Below are 18,060 nucleotides of genomic sequence, written 5' to 3' on the forward strand. Positions count from 1 at the left end.
GTAACAAGCGATGTTAAAAGGGATGAAGAATGTATCAAAAGCTTACCGGCTCAAAAACATCAGGCAAAGACTCTTGCGCCTGTCTAAAACCCTCTAGCGCGTCAGCAATTTGGTCCTCAGTAATACTAATCGGCGTTGGGGAACGGATAGATTGAGGCGGAACCTTAATCCTCCCCATATGGCAAACAATCGTCTGAAAATACGATCGAATAATCAGGTTATTCGACGGTTTAAACAGAGACTAGCAATAAAAATTCTCAAAAGAAATCATACCTCAGGATAACGGGGTGGAGGAGCAAAGGAGGGAAGAAAGTCCTGTGCATCATCGCCCTCCATACGCACAAGCTCCTACCAAGGAAAAGTGTAGTGCTCTCCCTTGTTTATGAACTCCCTAATCAAGCGCGAGTCCAGCATCCACTCTGGTTGAGACAAGGGCACCACAAAGCGATCACCGCTGTGCTGACGAACAACACGCTCCCCCAAATACCAGACAAAGCGTATAGTACCAACAAAAACGGTGTGTTACGCTGAAAGTTGCAAAGTCTTGGGGAGATTAGTCATCCCAGCCCAAGGACGATACTAGACATCAATGGCAACCTGAAAACCATAAAAAGTTGCAATGAAGCGCCGGAAATAACGTTAAGATAGAAAATATTAGGCTACAAAAGTAAAGCTTGCCCCGACAGGGAAGTCATGAACCGCTCCACGAAGTCATCGAGGGGCCAATCCCGGAAAGTACTCATAGAACAATAGCTGCAATGAAAAGTAATCTTTGAGCACATGAGTCGAACAAATTAAAATAAAAAAAGAAGAGGAAAGGATCGTCACCTCTACGACTCTCCATATACCGTAGACAGTGACAGGGGACTCGTCGTTCAGCTGCCTACAGCCATGACGTAACGACAAGAGAAGATCGGCATATCCAAGGCCGACTCAGCTATAGGATCCTATCTCACTAATCGAAAGCAACGAAGAAAGGTAGCAAACGAGCGCCCGCGAACTCCTTTCAGGAAAAAGAGTAATAGAAATGAGAACAAAATGAAGATCCGCACTCGCTGCTCAGGTGATGTCTCCTCCATGTCAAAACCACGAGCCAAAATCGAAGCCAACTCTTACCGCCCGCTCCTAGGACCACCTCGAGACACCGGCTGAGTCTCGATATGCTGAACGATCGGACCTAACAAATCGGCTGCATCACCCGCTCCCCAAAAAAGATAAGTCATCTGTGCTACGGCCCGGTCAATGAATCGTAGACCACTGTTCATGCTAAAGTCCAGAGGGGTCACAGTCATCTCCCCCTAAGAAAAGTGAAAAGTGTTGGTAGTATCCCAAAAATACTCCAACAACACGCGAACGACTATCGCACCACAACCCCGGGGAGTGCGAATCCCTAAGATCGCCGAATAAAAATCTACTAGACCAGCTGATTCCCATAAGGCGTTCGTAGCAGGATCCCTCGTGATAATCCAATGAAGTCGAGGAATCAAATCTCCGCCTCTAGAACCGTGATGGCGAAGCGTGCCGTCGACTATGTCTGCAAGTGGACGATGAGAAACGTGGTTCTCACGACAGAAAACCAACTGGTCTGGTGTCCACAAAGGTGGAGCCCACCTACCTCTACCCGTAGAGGGTCGAGGCTCAGACTCTAAGATGTCAACATCCATACCCTCGGGAATCGTGGGAGTGTCCTCCCGATAAGCCTGACGTCGGCCATTAGTGGAAAGATCGTGATCCCGTCGTCTAGGCATGCTATTATAAAAATAAAAATCTAAATGCTTAGCATCATTTCCTAAGATATTTAGTTATTTATATCGTGTTGCATTTTAAAAAAAAACCTAAATGCTTGGCATCATTTCCTAAGTTATTTAGTTATTTATTTCAAGATGCATTTTTTATTATACGCTAAATTTTTACCTCAAGGCTAAAACATAGCAAAATAATGGAATTATTTATAGTATTTAGTTTCTCCATGACGAAATAATACTATGTTCTCCTGATTGCATGATACTATGTTCACTATGACAATGTAGTACATAAACAACACAAAATATGTTTTAAAATTGCACGAAAACAATAGATCGACAAGATCTACAACCAATGCACCATCATTTCAAGTGCAAAAGAACAACATGAACAACAAGAACAATATTTCACACAAGTAGTATCAAAAAATGGTGATTTGCACAATTTCTCACCAAAACACACAAACTTAGTCTCCAATTGCTCACAAACACACATACATCCATATACAAGCCAATTCATAACAAGAATTTTGACATGAAAGCTCAAAATTAAAAACCCCCAATTTGATTTTTTAGGGTTTCAACCAAATATGGAATTTATAACATGATTTGAGACAGCAGCACAACCGCCGCGACACGGTCAGCAACAGCCGTGACACGGTGTACAAGACTCGTGTTATGGTGAACTTGGGACGTGACGGAGCTCCGGCGGTAGCAGCGGCGACCTCAGGTGATGGCGACAGCAGCAGCGACAACAATTCGAAAAATAATAATAATAATAATAATAATAATAATAATAATAATAATAATAATAATAATAATAATAATAATAATAATAATAATAATAATAATAATAATAATAATAATAATAATAATAATAATAATAATAATAATAATAATAATAATAATAATAATAATAATAATAATAAAGGGATTAACTGTGAGCTGCGGACACCGTGTCACGGTGTGTGTAACCGTACGCCGGTGACGCCGGCCGTGGCACGGTGGTCTGGGGAAATCATCGAAACAAACAAAAAAAAAAGGTAAGGAGAAGAGAGAGAGAGAGAGCAAAAGAAGAGTGAGAAAATGGAAATGGTGAATGGGAATACTTGTGGTTGGGGTCGAATTTTAAACAAAGGGAATCCCGTTGCACAGCCTTAGATTCCTGTTCCTCTTATCCTGTTAGCGCTTAACGGATTTGTTGCGCGTGGCCCGAATTTTTAATCAAGGCAAGTTAAAAATTTCAGCAGGAAAGTTCCCGCGTCACGGGAAATCTCGCCGTTTGACGGGGCCTGTCCACCGTGTCGCGGCATTATTCCCCGTGGGGCGGTGCCATTTTGTGTGTCCTGCACTCTCCTTAAACTTATTGGAAAATACTCTAGTATCTTTGACCAAGTTGAACAATTTTTTGCAACTTTTGGTCAGTTACTTTCTCACCAGAATAGTGCGGAAAATTTTAATTGGTATTTCAAGGGTACCAAAATTACCGATTTACCCCTAACAAGCATTCGGGTTGCATTTTCGACACTTTAAGCGCCTAATATAGTCGGATAGTCGACTTGAAGGTAAATCATCTGTGGCCCAAGTTCGGGGATAAACGAACTATCATGCACTTACAAATTTCAGTAAGTATATCAGTTGTCGGTTTTCCTCAAGCATGGAAGACATTATCGGTGGATTTTTCTTCAAGTATAGAAAACCACCAAGTCGGCTTTCCTCAAGCATGGAAGGCATTATCGGTGGATTTTTCTTCAAGTATAGAAAACCGCCAAGTCGGCTTTCCTCAAGCATGGAAGGTACTATCGGTGGATTTCTTCAAGCATAAAATGACGCCAAAATCATCTGTCGACTTTCCTCAAGCATGGAAAGTATTATCGGTGGGTTTCTTTAAGCATAGACAATCGCCAAATTCATATGTCGACTTTCCTCAAGCATGGAAAGTATCATCCGGTAGGTTTCTTCAGGCTTAGAAAGCTACCAAATTCCTCAATCGGCTTTCCTCAAGCATAGAAAGCGTTTCAACAAACGTCATCCGGTGGATTCCTTCAAGCATAGGAAGCTGCCAAACTCATTTGTCACCGATACACTGGTTCCAGATACGTATTCTATCTTTTTACTCTCTTATCTATAGAATTAACATTTTTCTACAGGTATCGGCATATACAGAGTGATTTAGGATCGCATAACGTCTTAAATCATTCTCCGTCCCTATCGGCTACTTTGACTATCGTTTTTGAAATTGACGTTTCTACACACTCAGCCAAAGTGGGGGCTTCTGTAGACACCTAAAAATGTCTCCCAAAAAACCAAACCCGATGAAGAACAACCTTTCACCGTCACTATTGTTCGGGTTCAGTATTTAATCCCGAGAGTGCCTAAAAAATCACATTTAATTAAATTCCAATTTTAAATAGTCCATGGATCAGTCTTGATGTTTGGTCAAAGCATAGTATTAATTTCAGCCCAAACTTATTTTACTGTTTTATTATATAATTTTATCCCAAACTTTTTATTTATTTTCATTTACTTATTTTCTTATTTTAGCCCAAATAATAAATAAGAAAATGGCCCAAAATTATCAATCGTCACTTAAAATGCTGAACGAAAATACGGTTAAAAATGAATTTAGACGGAAAAGCGGACTTAAAACTCCCGCATCACGGCAACAGTCCACCGTGTCACGGGAAACTTTCCCGTCTGACGGTGGGGTTCCCCGTGACATGGGACACCTGCTGTGACACGGGGGTTTCCGTGTCCTTTACCCGTAAACCCTTAACACGTTTTCTTCCCCGTTCATTAAATATTTCCCGCGTCACACAAAAAGTACAATGTGTCACGGGATTGTTTCCTGTCTAACAGTCAGATTTTATGTGTCACGGTACACTTTGTCGTGTCATGGGTTTAATTTTTTAGGGTTTTAATCATCTTAGGGTTCCGTGTGTTCCCTCGGAAAATTTTTTCTATAAATACCCCCTCATTTATGATGTACGGGGCACACTAGTAGAAAAAACGCTATTCGTAAATCACAAAAACGAGCTTTTTGTAACCAACATTGGCCGTTACAAGTAGTGGGGTTACAAATAGCCCTGTTAGTTGTAACGGACATTGTCTGTTACAAATGGGTTACCTATTCGTAACTAACAATTTACTTGTTAGTTACGAATAGGTACTCATTTGTAACGAACAATTCAATTGTTAGTTACAAATAGGTAAATATTTGTAACCCACAATTGATATGTCAGTTACAAATAGGTACCTAGTTGTAACGGACATGTTAATTATTGGTTACAAATGCTCATTTTCGATATTAAAAAAAAAACCTAGCAAATGCTAGGTCGATGCAACTTTAATTATTATTATTATTATTATTATTATTATTATTATTATTATTATTATTATTATTATTATTATTATTAACCCATAAGTAAGGGCACAATTAAAAAAACTATGTCGTGGAACTTGAATCCACCACCGACCCACAACCCCCATCCACCCACGAATCCCACCATCCTAACCCATATCGCTTCTCCCCCACTCATGCTAGGTTGAGATTTTACATTGAACTTGAATCGAAGATGGACAACACCCGTGCGACCCTAACCCTGCCCCTGCCCCTGCCCCTTCCCCTTCCCATGACCCAAACCCAACCCCACCCTACCCCCACTGCACAACCACAACCCACTGTCCTACACCACGAACGATTTTCACAACCACCACGACTCACTAGACCCCGACTCCGTGACAAGCACCACCACCCATAAAAAAAATCACGTTGTACTGATTTCCCAGCCTAACCTGTACCCGTTCTCCCCCACCCCGACCGCCACAAGCACCACCCATACACACCAAATGCCACCATCAAACACACATAAACACAGATCTACCATACAAATTTTTATATAAATCCTAAAAATTATACACATATTATGCAAATTAAAACATCATTAGCTAAAAAATTAAACAAAAAAATGAATTTTAATAGAAATTATATACATAAATAATTCCAAAAATTCGAAGGGAATAAAATTTATACAATTATCTAAAAAAAATAGGTTAAAATTGCAATTACATAAAAAAAATATACATAAATAATTCCAAAAATTCGAAAGTGAAGTATGATCGTTGACGGCTCATGGGTGGCGATTATGCTCGTGGATGCCCGTGGATGAGGGAACTGCTAAGAGATTGATGAGGGAAAGAGGAGAAACAAATAATGAAGGGATGAGGACAAAGAGATTTGATAAGAGCAAGGAACAAATTAAAGTAAGAAGAAAGGAGCTAGGATAAATCGAGAAGAGAGAGAAAGAAGATAAATGAGAAGGAACGAGAATAGAGATGAAAAAGAAAGAAGGGGGCGACTGTATAGTTAGGGTTAGGGGAGCAATGGGCTTGGGGCGGTTATGAGAATATATGAGAAAATATCTTTATTATTTGTAACCAACATTATGTTGTCTGTTACAAATAAGATGTATTTGTAAATAACATTATGTTGTTCGTTACAAATATGGTATATTTGTAACCAACATTATGTTGTCCGTTACAAATATTATCTTATTTGTAACTGACGTAGCTAATGTTGGTTACAAATATAGTATTTGTAACTAATAAAACGTTGTTGGTTACAAATAAGGCATTACAAATAGCATTTTTTTTACTAGTGGCATCAACTAATTCTCTATTTTTTCTCCTCTATGCTCTAGCCTAAACACTAGCTTACCCTTCTTCTTTAAAATTCCTTCTTCAAGCACTCCCACGAGTCCATACTTTACTCGTGGTTCTGTCCTTAAGCCAAGGCATAAAAGGTATAACTGTTTGAGGGTTTGGCCCCAAATAAACTGTACTTTATTTAATTTAATTTAATTATTGTTTTATTATTATTTCCTTGAAGTTACTAACTCGTTTATTATTTTGTAGTTGCAAGCAAACAGAATCAAAGTAAAAAATATGTTCCTTTTATTCCTATTATTTTTCTAACGATTTTATATTGTTGGAATTATTGTTGAATTGCTTCCAATATTAATGTTTATTCTATTGTTATTATTGATCACTATATTGCACGTTAAAAGGGAATATGTAATTGAAAATCACGCCTAATAAGATAATTTGGACAACCGGTTTAAGTTCCATTTTAATCTTGTTGTTAATTAAAGTGATCACAAATTTTATAGAATTATGTGTTACATTAATATTAAACCAATTTTTCCTAATAATAGTTCGGAGCAAATTGAATATTTTGTTTGTATGCCTTTGAGATCGCAGGAATCACTTTTCACTATAAGAATCGAGTAGAGGCCAATACGGGCGAATGTGACTCCATGACTCACTTCATACAATCATCCCCGATCCTCCTTTCATGGTTCCAAACCATATGGAGTTAGTAATCTCATGGATTATGAATGGGGTGTAACCTTCACGGGTCAATCGTTGTTGCCTTCGTTGTCCCTTAATCGTGGTTGCCTTTTATGATTCGTGAACGGTTTACAAGTTCCTAAAAAAACTTGTCGGCGGCTCCCTACTTTCCTTTTCCCTAATCGTATTATGTCAATTCTCACTTCCTATGAGTGCCAAGCATATGCACACATGCTTTAACGTAGGCGCACTTCGAGCGATGCCTACACAATCGTTATGCTGCCAAAATGGGTCTAGATTACGTATATTAGCATAGTTTAGGAAAGAAAATAAACTAAGAAAGAAATTTTATCAATCATAGCATGGACTCGTCTCTATTCGTCGATTCTGAGGAGGTTCTAGAAGGTCCCGACGAGGCGGTTCGCCCTCGAAAGAAGGTGAACTGTCCTCGAGAGGAGGTTCGGGAGCGACGCATCGTAACCGATTGACGTCGCAAGGAGGATGTGGTTTGGGAGGCTCCTTCCAACTAGAACCCTAGGGTCCTTAAGTGGGACCCAGACCATCATATCTCGATCAGTAAGTGGCGCGACATCGTGAGTTCTTTTCACCTTTGGTTTTTTGTTTTTTCTCCTTTTCAAACCATAACCGTATTTTTTTTTTCATTTTTTTTTCAGAGTGAGCCTAGCATGCTTCTATACGGCTCTGGTGATCTATGAGCCCGTTTTGCAAGTTTTCCTGAGGTTGCAAAGGAGATTGTGGAGTTTTCGGGGATCATCCCCCAGCTGGCGGCTCTTTGGGATTTATCGAGTTAGCCTGCGTGATCAGCTTTCCTCCGTGGTTTGCTGGAGTTTTGGTGGGATTCCACCAACACTTTTCACTTTCCATGGGGAGAGATGACGGTTACCCCTTTCGATTTCTCTATGATTAAGGGTTTTCCTTTTGGAGGCGAGCCCGTAGCCAAAGATATCGTGAAGGGCTCTTCGACCTTTTGGGTGACCATTTCGCGGTGGCCCTTCACGTGTACTCGCAGTCTTGTCTGTACTCGGTTCTTGCCTACGAGTTGTCGGCTAACCAGCTTGATCGGAAGTGTACACCTAAGCAGCTAGCTCGGATATACATTGCTCACGTTCTTTCCGTCACTATCTTGAGTTATCGAGGGGAACGTTTCGCTATTGGGTTACTTATTCGCCTCAGTGATTTAGGGAAAGTAGGTAACCTGATTTGGGCGAAGGTGTCGTATGCCCGTATGCTAACAGCTATGTGAAATGCGACCCAGGTGATGGATTCCACGGCAGCTATTGAGGTGCCTCAGATGTCCCTTACGTGGCACAGTCGTATCCTTGAGGTAGGTACTCGTATTTGCCTTTCTTAGCCCCCATGATTTTTGGGGCTGCTAGTTTTCCTATCGGCCATCTATTGGTTACTATTAAGAACGGACGAGCAACTTCAGCCAGCGACTTTCGCCAGAGTATCATTTCGGCGACTCGTGCGTCGGTGAAACATGTTCATCTTTTGTTTTTTTTATAATTTATTTTCTGATGATTTTTCATGTGGTTGTGTTTATAGATCAATCACCATCGTTGGAGTTTGATCGTCGGAGTCCTTGAGGCTGTCCGATGTGGCATGATTTGTTGCCGTTTTCGGGCCCTTTATTAAGGACTTCTAGTCTTCTAAAGGACAAACGCTTGGTTTTCAGGCGACGTGTTCTCTAGTAGTCTACTTTTGAGGAACCTAGGGTTCATGTGGATCCTCTGATCCGGATGTTAGTTCTGGATTTGTTGTCTACCGAGGATTGAGCTCAGGCGATCCTAGGTTATCCAGCGGAGCAGCTGGTGCTGCCGGATGCATCGTATCCGACTTTCATTGCATCCAGGCTGACTCCTTTCCCAGCTTTTGTTCCTGTTAGTAATTTAACTCTCTTTTGATATTTATAATTATTTTTTCGGAACCTTGACCCATTTATTGTTTTTTTTTTTTTTTTTTTTTTTTTTTTTTTTTTTTTTGTAGCGGGTTGATCTAGGTGGTTGGGTGCCTTCTACAGTAGAGATCAGGTATATCAATGTTGTTGGGTCGGTAATTCGTGAGATCCTTCCAGCAGCAGAGGATGAGGATGGGATACCGTTTGTTCCTTTCACGGTTGAGTTTGTATGTTCCTTATAAATATGTATTTATACATATAATTTCATATACATAATTTGCTAACTGCCCTTGTATTTTGGAACAGGTTCGGCGAGAGACCGTGAACGACATGGTGAGGACTTTGCGCGCTTTTCGAGCTGCTTATCGGAGAGCTCTCATCACTTTGTCATGCTGTGATTAGCGGATGGTCGCGGTAAGTTTATTTTATATTTATTTTTCTTGTAACGAAGTTATCATACATTTTATGTATTAATCTTCCTCAGATTTTGCAGGATGTGCAACAGCCGTCTGGGAGTCGCCGAGCATCCTGACCTCCTTTGTACACACATTCTTTTTAGGAAACAAATGTATATATATATATATATATATATATATATATATATATATATATATATATATATATATATATACACTCTGTTGTACATATGACATGTTTTATATATATATCTCTCATTTTCTTTTGTTTCCATGTGTACATTTTTTAAATTTTTATATATATATAAAAATTTAAAAAAATTTCCCAAGGGAGGGAAGGGTTCTCGACTTACCCCCTTCGAAAAAAATAAAAAATAAACAAAGGAAGGTTAATAGAAAAAAGAAAGGAAAAGGGAAAGAAGAAAAGAAAAAAGTAAAGAAAAATAAGAAAATAAAAAATAAGAAAATAAAAAAAATAAGAAAATAAAAAAAAAAAAGAAAATATCAAGGAAAAGGACACAAGGGTTATAAAAGGTTAGAGTGTGATTTGTCTTAACATCTCGTGAGATTTCGTCATTATGTAGTCATAAATACGGAAATAATCTTAACTCACATGCCGCGACCAAACAAACGCGCCCAACTGGAGGAGTTGCACGCGGCTGTCGCGCACGGATGACACGAGCAACTCATGAGTTGCGCGCGCCACCTACTGGTGAACTTTTCTTCGAGCGAATATAGTCGAAATTTTACCCCTCTTTGGTCTATTTAAGCGTGGTTTCGTGTAGGCTTTTGAGTATCTCGCATTCATTTGTTTAGTAATATCATAAGAAACTAAAAAGAATTAATCTCTTTAAATTCTCTCTCTTTTTTTTTTTTTTTTTTTTTTTTTTTTTTTTTTTAACAATGGTTAAAACCTTTGAACAATGGTGAAAACTTTTGAAGAACGTTTGAAGCAATGGGTCACTTCCCTCTCAACTGAGGACAAACTAGCTTTCAAAATATACCACCTAGACCCTCTATAGAATTACATGCAACTAGTGATTAATTTTGATTTTCTTCATGCCGTCGTCAACCAATGGGACTCTAACCACCATCTTTTCTTGTTTAAGTCGAGATTGTCTCACTTCCTGGTGAGTTTGAGGCCTTGCTAGGTGTAGACACCCATTTGTGTCTCCCCAAAACCAAACCCAGTGATGAGTACCTTTCACGTCGAATAATAATCGAATGAAGTGAAAGTGTGGAAAGTCTAGTGTTGCGGATAGTTTTAATTTCTTTTCTTTTCTCTCTGTTTTTGAAAACCTATTTTAAGAAAACAGCCAATCTAGTTTGGTTGGTTCATAGCAAGTGTCTTATAATGGTGTATTTGGATGAGGTTTGAAAAGAGCTTTCCAACAATATATTATAAGCCCAATTCCGATGAATAATGAGGAAGTTATGGCAAAATTACTAAACAAGACCCAGTTTGATACTTATATGCGGCCCAGTGATCATGAGGAGGGCCTAATATGGATTTATCATTCCTAATGCAATTAGAATTGATTTTAGTCTTCTAGATTTTTCTAGAAGGTTCTTTTCATTCCTAATTCAATTAGCATTGATAAATTGACTTTGGTTGACTTTTTAGAGTTTTAATCATAATAAAAGAGTGTTTTTAAGGAAAATACGATGTTGCCCTTCTGTACGGCTAAATTTTATCTGAATTAAGAAAACGCGTGAAAATAATAATTAGCGCTTGACGACAGACATTAGCGCCTGACGCTAGCCTTAGCGCTTGGCGCTAATCATCAGCGCCTGGTGCTAACTTCTTTTATCCTCGTCGAAACTCTGATTTGTTTTTGGCTGATTTTCTCTATAAATAGACTCCTAAAACCTCCGTTTTTCATCAACAAATATCAACAACTCTCTAATTTGCTTCTCTCTCTAAGCTAAAGTTTATTCCCTCTCTCTCTTTTCTAAACCAACCTTTTTACATACAAAATTCCGCATTCACAAGACCTAGAAGCACCTAGCATAATTCGAAGTTGCCTTTGCCCTAGACGTGAAAGGTTTTAATTTCTTAGGGTTTGGTCTCAAATCTCTATTTAAATTATTTAATTAAATTGTTTTATTTTATTATACTCCTTGAAGTTACTAACGCGTGTATTTTGTTATTAGAAAGAGATACGAGGCATCCAAGTAAAAGCTTTAATTGTTTAATTGATTTTATGATAAAGAAATCATGCTTAGATTGTTATTTTGATTCCTAGTATCATGTTAGGATGCTTTCTTTAGTATGATTTTTATGGTGATTTTCTTATATCAATTATGATTTCTATGATGTGATAAGTGACTTATATCTCACTTTTAGGGTGTTTATTGAGTCGTTTTTCGGGCTTATTTTCCAATAATTTAGCTCATTTTCCCCTTTATTTCTATTATTTTCTTATTCTTGTCTTTTGTCTTTTATTTGAGTGTTTTGGTAATTTTTAGTGTTTTTGTGTTTATCTTTATTTGACTAGTTTTTGTTTATTTTCCTATTTTTATTTTATTTGATTTTTTGTTTATCTTTATTTATTTATTTTTTTTAGTTTTTAGTTTTATTTATTTGCCGTAATTTTATTTTAGTTTCTTTTTATTATTTATTTTATTTTATTGGTCTCGGTTTCATCCTCGGGTTTGTTTGTGTGTAGGTTTGGGTTCGAGTTCTAGTTCGAGGTCCAAGCTGAATTCCCAAGTCTTTCTCATCCTCCTAGCTGCTGTCACCTTAACCTGCACCACTCCAATTCCTAATCCTACACCACACCATTCCACAGCCATTTGCGCACTCAACTCCCCTGCTCCTCACACACTCCAAGCACCAACACAGTAGCAGCACCTCAACACTCAAATTCACCCCACAATCACCTATACTCCACCACCGCAACAACCACTATAGCCACCACCGCAATAACCACCTCTGCTTGCAGCCCGCATCACAGCCACCGTCACTCACCATCTTCAACCTCCCATACTGAAAACTCACAGCAGCAAACCCATCTCAATTAGATCCCCCAATAACAACAATAGCAACGCAACTAAAACCACAAACCAAACTCACCTGCTGCGCCTCCCATTTCGCCACCAATCCCAGCCAACTCGCAATCTGTCAGCCGCCAAAACCACCGCAACAGTAGCAGCCAACAAATCGCAACAATTCTTCACTTCAATCAAGTGCCCAAAATCAGAGCAAATAGCAAATTAATCGAGTTCGGGCAAACCCATTGAAGAGTTCGATCGAAGTAAAAGAGAAAAAATGGTCAGAAGCGTTCGAAGTTTTCTGATTTTTACAGGTGTGGTCGAACACACCCATGGTTCGACCGAACCACCTCACGAGCTTTGCACATGGCATTTAGTGAGATCGAACGGCTGAGAGCGATGATGAAAGATGATGTTCGATGATGAAAGATGATGTTCGATGATTACCCTTGATGATTGCTGAGGATGGTTGATAAACGGTGGTGATGAAGATTCAAGAGCAGCCGAAATCTCGAAGAGGAAGGAGATGGGGTCTTATAGTTTGGATTTTGAGGATTTTTGTTTTATTTTATTTTATTCCCCATTTATTTTAATCTTTTGTTATTTATTTATTTTCTTTTCTTATTTCTTTCTTTTATTTTTATTTTCTTTCTTTATTTCCCTTTTTATTCTATTTTCCTTCTTTTATTTTTCTATATTATTTTCTTACCTTAGTATAAATACCCAATTTTGGGGTAATTAAAAGGGGGGGGGGGGTGAATTAAAAGGAGGCTTTTTTATTCTATTTTTCTTAATTAGTTGAGGAGAGCTTTTCTCTCTTGAGGAGAGATTAGATAATTTTTAGAAAGAGAAAATAGATTATTGCTCAATTTTCTTCCAAGATTCAACTTTGCTCAAGTTTAAGTTTCAATCAAACAAGAATTCAAGTTTTCATCTTTCATGAATCCTTTCTTTAGTAATCTCTTCTCCTTTCCTTTAGTTTTATTTATTTTTTTATTGTTGTTAATCTTATTAGTTCATCTAGTTGTTATTGATTTCATTGATTGTAATTATGTTTTGTTTTGAGTTTCTTGAGTTTATTTCTAGTTTTGATATTGTGTTTAATCTCCCTTCTCTAGGCTAAACTTTTGGCTACGGGAAGGGGGTGGAAGATATGAGTTGATATTGGATGAATGATGATGGTTGGACTGAACTTATGTCATATATTGATGAAAGACATGATTTTTATTAGCTTAGGATTATTGTTGAAGTCTATTTGATGTTTTCTAGTTTAAATGCATGAAAGTGATTTGAACTAGATTAGGATCACCTCTATTTTAATGATTGCATGAGAATGACTTATTAAAGTGGAGTTTTTATGGATTGTGCTTCTTTATTCTCTTGATTTGATTGTAACTAATAGGATGCATGAGAATGATCCTTATTAGTGTAGACCTCTTTCATTGATTTGCCTAGACTATTGCATGAGAATGAGTTGTTTAGGTAGAATCTTGTGTTCTTTGGCCTATGTTTCATGATAATCACCATTATTCTCCTCTTTCTAATCATATTGGATACCCCCGTATCCCTAGCGTCATTTTCTATTGATTTTAATTATCATCTTCTTGTTTATTTGTAGTTTTAGTGTTCTTACTCAACAAAACAAACAAAAATAATCCCTCTTTCACTCTTGCATTAGTTTGGTTAGGGTAGTAGCTTAACGACCTATCTATCTGCGATCATGATGCTTCCTATTTTCTTTCCTAACAGCAAGTTAGTATCATGTTAGGGCTAAATATTTTATCTTTGATTGTTTAGTGACATGCTAGAGTTTGTTATTAATCTTGTTAGTATCATTCCTAGGATCTTGCTATTATTATACTTTAGCATGATTATTATTATTATTATGTTTATTTTTATAATTGTTATAATAATTATTATGATTATTGTGTTTCTTGATATATATATTTATTGTTATTTCTTGATCACACCTTTTTATGCATGATTAAAGGGATTTGGTACTTGTAATCACGCTTAATAAGATAATTAATAATCTTGTTTAGGGTTAATTTGATTATAATTCAAGTGATCACTGACAATAGTTTTGTTTGTGCATTAATATTCAACCAACATAGATAAATAGGTTTAGGGTAAACCTATCGATTGCATGTTAGTCAGAAAGCGCACATGAATACGATCAGAATAAAGTAGAGGCCTATTATTAGGTCAAGTTCAATCTCTTTTAGGTTGGATTTATACCTTCATTCCCGAACTACCAGTCATGGTTCCTGACCTATTGGAGTTAACGATCTCCTGGATCGTTAAGGGGTGTAACCTTTACCCCGTAAACGGTTTACAAGTTCCTAAAACTTGTTGGCGACTCTTTTGCTCTATCTTCTTTCCCTTTGGACGCCACCGTACTTTAGTGTATGATCACAATGAGGTTCAAGCAAGGAGTAACGCTTGAAATATTCCCTACACTAGGCTTCTTTACAAATACACTCCCTGACCTATTCGCCTACCTTGTCGGATCCCAAACCTATATTCCAAAGATTTTTTGGTTTGTCTCACAATGATATGACTAACATTGGAACTGAAGAAGGCGGGAATTTGATCCAATTTATTGAACACTTCATAGCCCGTCGTGACAACATGACTAAAAAACGCTTTAAAATTCTTGCTTTATATTATTTTCTTGTTGTTAACTGTTTGCTTAGGGCAGGCAAACGGTATGGAGTTTATTCCAAGGTGTCCATAGTAGAGCAGATAGAGGGATGTCATTCACCCGCTCCTTTGGATTTGGCGGAAACCGTTCTATGCTTGAATCGCCTTAGAGGAGACCCTAACGAAAATTGTTTCACGAGAAGTCCATGACGAGTGGCATTTATGCCACTCTTTTATCCTTTTTCTCTAAGGATTCCCCCCTCATTTGCACTTGTTTGACCCTTTTTCTAAGCATTTTTTACATAGTTTTGCTTCCTTTTTTCTTTTCTCCTTTATCTTCCCTTTTCTTTGTCTTCCCGCTTTGTTTTTATTTTGATTTCCATGCTTTTGTGTTTGTAGGTTTTATGTGCCGAAAGAAAGAGCATATCGAGAATCCAAGCAAACTGTTGTGCGCGGGTTGCTATACGGTTGTTGTGCGAGCGCGCACCCTTTGCTTTGCGGGCACGCAGCCCAATCAGAACCCGCGCAGCTAGGCTGAAGAAACAAAGCCTAACGAGAGAGTTTGCGCGACTTGTCGTGCGACTTTTATGCAGGCCCGCGACCTGACTCGCGGGCGCGCAGGCCTATTGTGCGGGCGCGCTTGATTTCCCGTACCCTTAAAGTTGCGGCCGCGCACTATGCTGAGAGGGCGCACAAATCTACTGCGCGGGCGCGCATATGTCGTGTGCGAGCGCGCAAGGCTGGGTTTGTGATTTCTTTGCGCCTTGTTGTCCAAGTCTCTTTCTTTTAGGGGAGCCACATATATATAGTAGGGACTCTTTGTAATAGAGGACACTTAGTACTAATTCCATAGAACATTAGCCTAATCGAGGGAGAGAAAGTAGATTGTTATTCAAGCATCATTTATTGTATTCATTTTTGCTCAAGTATAATCTTCCATCAATCAAGCAAGAATCCAAGTTTTCATCTTTCATTAATCCTTTCTTTAGTCATCTATCTCTTCTCTTTTCCTTTAGTATTATTTATTTGTTTTATTGTTACTTATTCTTGTCAATCTTATTAACTTATCTAGTTGCTATTGATTTCATTGATATTAATCATGTTTTGTTTTGAGTTTCTTGAGTTTATTTCTAGTTTTTATATTATGTTTAATCTTCCTTCTCTATGATAAACTTTTACCTAGGGGAAGGGGGTGGAAGATATGATTTGATATTGGATGAATGATGATGGTTGGATTGAACTTACGCCATATATTGATGAAAGATATGATTTTTATTAGCTTGGGATTATTGTTGCACTCAATTTGATGTTTTCTAGTTTAAATGCATGAAAGTGATTTAAACTAGATTAGGATCATCTCTATTTTAATGGTAGCAAGAAAATGAGTTATTTAAGTGGAGTTTTTATGGATTATGCTTCTTTATTCTCTTGATTTGATTGTAATTAATAGGATGCATGAGAATGATCCTTATTAGTGTAGACCTCTTTCATTGATTTGCCTAGACTATTGCATGAGAATGAGTTGTTTAGGTAGAATATTGTGTTTTTTGGCATATGTTTCATGATAATCACCATTATTCTCCTATTTCTAATCATATTGGACACCCTCGTATCCCTAGCGTCATTTTCTATTGATTTTAATCATCATTTTCTTGCTTATTTGTAGTTTTAGTGTTCTTACTCAACAAAACTAACAAAGACAATCCCCTTTTCATTCTTGCATTAGTGATATTTGATGTTGAATTAGCGTTCTTCCCTAGTGGTTTGATCCTTTACTTGCCACTAACTAGTTTAGTGTAGGTTTAGGTACTAAAAATGATTAATTTTGTTAGGGTAGTATCTTAACGACCTATCTAACCCGTGATCAAATTTTGGCGCCGTTGCCGGGGAAGCGGCTTGTTTAGCGTCTATTATTGCTTTTGTTAGAGTCGTTTTACTTATTTTTCTTTTTATTTTTTTGTTTTATCATCCTTGTCATTGCTAATTGTTTGCTTAGCTTTGGTGAATGCTTAGGAGATCTCAAGGAGCACCCTCACATCAAATTGACCATGAAATCAACCGAACCTTGAGACAAGTCCGTAGGCTTTTTCAAGACGAGGGAAGGGGTTTTGGTGATATAGTTTATAGTGAGAGTGATACTTACTCTTCAAGTTCACCACACGGATCAATGGCGGGACAAGAGAATGATGTTTTTTTTCGTGAGTTTGGAAATCCGGAGGATTATGAGCTCACGGGAGGGATTTTTCTACCCGTCACGGAAACCAAATTCTTAATCCATCCATAATATACTCGAATGGTCCAATTGGAGCAATTTTCCGAAAGTGCAAGTGAGGACCCTATTGAACATTTGGACCGATTCCTTGAATTTTGCGCAATGATGCAAAACAATGACGTGAGTCAAGACTACATTCGTATGAGAAGGAAAATTGCACAAAGAAATGGCTAAAGCAAGTAAAGTCTAACACTCTCATAACATGGAGGGAGGTTGTAAAGGCGTTCTTGAAGCTCTTTATCTCCGAGGAGAAGACCGCCGAAATGAGAAGGAAAATTGCATCATTTGAGCAAGATGCCGATGAAAGTCTTGGTGAAGCATTGGAGAGATTCAAGGAGTTGGTGCAATCATGTCCCCACCATGAGTACAATCAAGGGTTGCTCATGCGATTTTTCTACGACGGATTGGAGCCCATCTTAAGAGCCAATTTGGATGCGGGGGCGGGTGGTCAATTAATCAAGATCCCTCAAAATCAAGTTGAAGCCATAATAGAAGAGGTAGCAAAGAATTACTCTTGGGGGGGGGGCCGAAGAAGAAACGCTCCAAAGAGAGGTGTTATTTACGTATTGGAGAAAGTTGATCAATTACAACATCAAGTTGATCAACTTACAAAAGGGCTTTCCGAATTGAACACAAGTGTGAATGCAAGTTCAAGTGGTGGAGCAAGCTCTACTCAAGTTAACTCTTTTTCTTGTCAAAATTGTGGAGGAACGAACCATGATACAT

At 38.1% G+C, this 18,060-nt stretch overlaps 1 non-coding gene across 1 annotated transcript; it reads right to left on the reverse strand.

Moving 5' to 3' along the window:
• Positions 1-17,594: 17,594 nt before the first annotated feature.
• LOC145606970 (small nucleolar RNA R71) lies at positions 17,595-17,702 on the reverse strand. Its single transcript, XR_014105470.1, has one exon. It is a non-coding gene; the product is annotated as a small nucleolar RNA R71 (small nucleolar RNA).
• Positions 17,703-18,060: the final 358 nt, after the last annotated feature.

This window comes from Chenopodium album, chromosome 2, assembly GCF_948465745.1.
Source record: "Chenopodium album chromosome 2, dcCheAlbu1.1, whole genome shotgun sequence".
NCBI classification, from domain to species: Eukaryota; Viridiplantae; Streptophyta; class Magnoliopsida; order Caryophyllales; family Amaranthaceae; genus Chenopodium; species Chenopodium album.